The sequence below is a fragment of the Haliotis cracherodii genome, unplaced genomic scaffold, assembly GCF_022045235.1.
Source record: "Haliotis cracherodii isolate W230 unplaced genomic scaffold, xgHalCrac1.p SCAF_2, whole genome shotgun sequence".
In the NCBI taxonomy this organism is placed as follows: Eukaryota; Metazoa; Mollusca; class Gastropoda; order Lepetellida; family Haliotidae; genus Haliotis; species Haliotis cracherodii.
The window spans coordinates 43,944,323-43,949,401 of NW_027266275.1; positions in this window are offsets into that span (position 1 = coordinate 43,944,323).

Sequence of the window (5,079 nt, forward strand, 5' to 3'; positions counted from 1 at the left end):
TTATAGTGCTAGCTCACTGAGATACCATGCCGCAGTTTAACATGAATACCCCACTCAGACACAGTATACTGACTCCGAGCCGACCAGTCCTTGTTTTAGCCCCTTAATGCCGAGCGCCAGACAGGGTAACAACAAGTACAATCTTTTAACGTCTTTTTGTATGACGCGGCCCGGGATCGAACCCTGGACCTTCCGCTCTCCGGGCGGACGCTCTACCACAAGACCACGGAGGCGGTCCAACCACAATGGTTTTTGTCAGAGAGTTGAAGGCTATGGCAAAGCAACGTGGTCTACGTGGATATTCTCGTATGAGAAAAGCTGAATTGATTACCTTACTAGGTTTGGAATACAACAAACCCCAGACTGTTAGAGAACTCAAAGCTCGAGCGAGAGACAGTGGGCTGAGAGGTTATTCTCGAATGAGAAGAGCTGAATTGATCGCTTTACTAGATAATAATAATGATGATAATGATGATGATATTCAACAACAAGAATTAATATTTGTACCCACATCCGCCGGCGTTGGTAAATATCTAAGAGGTTGGAAGATGGATATTAATTCCAACATGGATGTTAATGATATTAAGCCCATCATATCGAGTAAAATTAACGAGGAGTTAGATGATTTACATAGTATAAAAATACCAGCTAACGATTAAAATGTCATTGAGTAAAAGTAACGCAGACGATAGCGTCGAATATACCGAACCATATTTCCGAAGCAATCAAGAAGTTATAACCGAATCCGATACTATAAACGCATCATTAGATACATCAATTCAGAGGATACAGGAACTTTAGAACGCTGGACTAATAGAGGTTCGGGTTGGGGTGTGGATAGAATCGATAGTTTATATTTAGATATAGCAAATTACATGCCTTTCAAAGGTGGATCTTATATAGATTTACCCTCGTATTATAAGAAGAAAAAAGCCATAATTAACGTAAAAAATAAATCTGATGATTGTTTAAGAATGATGATAAGATCTGCATTGTTCCCCGTAGACAAAAATCCGGATAGACCTTCTAGCTATCCCCAAAACGATGGACTCAACTTCGATGGTATAGACGAACCTACACCAATATCTCAAATTGATAAGGTGGAAAAGCAAAATAATTTAGCTATAAATATTTTCGGACATTCTAAAGGAATTGTTGTACATAGGATAAGCTCCGCTCCGGAACATATCCCCAGAATCAATTCATTTTTAATCGAAAAACATGGAAAATATCATTATACGTGGATAAAGAGTTTAAACAGGGTGCTATACGATCAAACAAAACATAAGGAAAAGAAATATTTCTGCGAAAGATGCCTGCATGGGTACAGCAGACAAGATCTATTGGATTCGCATAAAGAAGACTGTAGAGGTGTTGGACAGAATGCTATCAGGATCGATATTCCTAAAGAGGGAAAAAATATATTAAAATTTGAACATTATTGTAATCAAATGCCAGTACCGTACGTAATTTACGCCGACTTCGAAGCGCTAATCAAGCCCATAGAAAATACCAACCAAGATAATAATCAAGGTAGTAGTTTTACGTACAAAACTCAAGAACATATTCCTTGTGGGTTTGGATACATAGTTGTAAGGTATGATGGGAAAACAAACACTCCCGTGATTTACAGAGGTCCCGATGCAGCGGGAAAGTTCCTAGAATATTTTCAAAATGAAGAGAGAATAATCAGGGAAAAATTATCGTGTAAGAAACCCATGCGTATGACGAGGGATGATTGGAGGGCCCACAAGAAGTCAACGAGTTGTCACGTTTGTAATAAACCCCTGGATGGGGATTCCGTAAGAGATCATTGTCACGTCACGGGTAATTATCGGAGAGCCGCTCATAACGAGTGTAACTTGAAACTAAAAATGAATGCTCAAACAATACCCATCCCTGTCGTGTTTCATAACCTTAGAGGATACGATTCACATCTCATTATGCAAGCTATCTCAAAGGCCGACGGCGGTTTAACGTGCATTCCTAACAATATGGAAAAATACATATCGTTCTCGTTGACTAAACCTATACATTATAGGGACAAAGATGGGAAATCTAGAATAAAGTAAAGCCATGGGCTTAGATTCATAGACTCAGTACAGTTTCTGTTATCTTCCCTGGACAATTTAGCTAATGCGAACAATCCCGATGACTTCGCGATAACAAATCAATATACCGATAAGTTAACTCGTCATTTGTTGCTGAGAAAAGGTGTATATCCTTACAAATATATGGATGATTGGTCTAGATTCGAAGAAACTGAATTACCACCCCTCGAATCATTCTATAGTAACTTAACAGAATCTAGAATAACAGATGCCGATTATGAACACGCTCTGACGGTCTGGGATAAATTAGGTTGTAAAAATTTAGGTGATTATCACGATCTGTACTTGAAAACCGATGTACTGTTACTCGCCGATATATTCGAGATATTTAGAAAGACGTGTTTAAAACAATACGACTTGGACCCGGCATGGTACTATTCCAGTCCCGGACTATCGTGGGATGCATTGTTGAAGAAGACCGGCGTAGAACTAAAACTACTCACAGATTACGATATGCACTTGTTTATTGAGTGAGTGAGTGAGTTGGGTTTAACGCCGCTTTTAACAGTATTCCAGTTATATCACGGCGTGTCAGCTTAATGTGGGAGGAAAGCCCGAAGTGATGCAGGTCTCAGACGTTTACCACTTCGGTGAAACCCACGAGCACGGGTATGGTGCTGACAAACCTAGAAACATAATCGGGGCGAACCGGGATTCGAACCCACAATCATAGGTTTCTGGCGTGCCCAAGGGACGCAACTCTGCACAGCGAATCGCGGCGCCTTAGACGACTGGGCCACCCGTGCCCCCCACTTGTTTATTGAGAAAGGATTAAGAGGGGGTATATCGATGGCAGCGAAAAGGTATTCTAAGGCTAATAATAAATTAGTGGAAGGATACGATCCGAGTAAACCCGACACGCACATATCATATCTCGACGCTAACAATTTGTACGGATGGGCTATGAGTCAACCTTTACCCACGGGTGGTTTTGAGTTGGTCGATGAGAATAATATCAATAATATCAATGTGAATAATAATGATGAGAATAAAGGGTACATACTAGAAGCTGACTTGGAATATCCAAATTCCTTACATAAAGACCATAACAGTTATCCGCTAGCTCCCAAAAGATTAATGGTTAATAAAGATTGGATGTCGGAATATCAACACTCCTTGATGGGTAATAGTAGGTTAGCTAACGTAGAAAAACTCGTACCAAATTTGATGGATAAGACAAAATATATAGTTCACTACAGAAATCTCCAGTTGTATCTATCGTTAGGTATGAAATTATAGAAAATACACAGAGTTCTAAAGTTTGATCAAAGCCCTTGGATGGAGCCCTATATAAGGTTGAACACAGATTTAAGAAAGATAGCTACCAGCGATTTCGAAAAGAATCTATATAAGCTCATGAATAACTCGGTATTCGGTAAAACTATGGAGAATCTAAGGAAGCGTGTTGATGTTAAATTAGTCAGATCTAATGAGGAAGAAAGACTCAGGAAACTTATAGCCAGTCCGGCTTTTAACAGAAGCAAGATATTCGATAACGACTTAGCCGCGTTGCATATGCAGAAGAGTAATATAAAATTCAACAGACCGGTGTACGTCGGTATGAGTATTCTCGACTTGTCAAAACACTTAATGTATGACTTTTATTACAACGAACTTAAGAGGCAATATGGCGATAGATGCGAGGTGTTATATACCGACACAGATTCTTTGTTGATGGAAATACAAACCGAGGATGTGTATAAAGATATGGCAGAAAAAATATATATGTACGACACGAGCGATTACCCTAAAGATAATCCACTGCACAGCGTTGTAAATAAAAAGGTGTTAGGTAAGATGAAGGATGAATGTGCTGGGACTCCTATACCGGAGTATGTAGGATTAAGACCCTAAGATGTATTCTATAAAAAAGTCTGATAATGGAGAGATAAGAAAAGCTAAGGGAGTTAAGAAGTATGTTGTAAAAATGCATATCAAACACGAACAGTATAAAGAATCATTATTCAATGGTAGAACGTTCAAACACGAGATGAACTCTTTAAGAAGTTATGATCATAGGATATATGGATTAAGAATGAACAAGACATCATTATCCCCCTTAGATACAAAGAGATGGATTGATAATGATGGTGTAACTACCTATGCTTATGGTTATGGTGGTAATACCGTACCGTCGGGAACTATGAACAACTCTTCTCGTACAAATGCCCTACCCGGTCCATCTTTAAGATAATAAAGAATAGGCTCTCCTTCTTTCGTAACCAATCGACTAATGTTATACGTCTTAAGGGACCATATGGGATCGGTTGCGCGACGTAGGCCTCCCTCGAGTTCACCGGGCTGGTATAAATATCTTACCCTTACTCTATCCGGAAGTTTTTGTTCTTTGCCTCTCCTCGGTGCTGAAGATTCAGAAGTCACGGATTTCATTTTAATCGCATCGGATGGTTACTTCACTTCATTATTCAGCGCTGATACAACGGCTCATAATCGTGTCACCCATTCGGTTGATCTCAATCGCTCGGATTTCATTTCGATCCCATACTGATAGCCAAACAAACGTTCCGCTAATGTCCGGTTAAATCTTTCGACAATGGCTTGACTACGGTGGGCCTCTCTTTCACCACGGACGATTTTGACATCGTGCTTTGTTAACAGTTTAGTTACCGATCCCATAAACTCGCGACCGGGATCTACTTGAAATAGCTTAGGCCATTTTAGCGGTCCGCGTTTATATATGCGGCTCAGTGCATTAGCTACTTCTGTTGAATCTTTCAAGGTTAATGGCTCTGCCTCTTTGTATCGACTTGCCACATCCACTACTGTTAAAGCGTATTTATACGTTTTGCGTTTTACCTTATCGTGGGGAAGAAACAATAGGTCAGCCTGATGAACTTCATTCATTGTAGAAATATCAAACTTCTTCCTCGGTATATACCGCGGTGCCGGTAAATATATTTGCCACAACGCTTGTTTCTTTAACCAATCCTTGGCTACATCTTTAGAT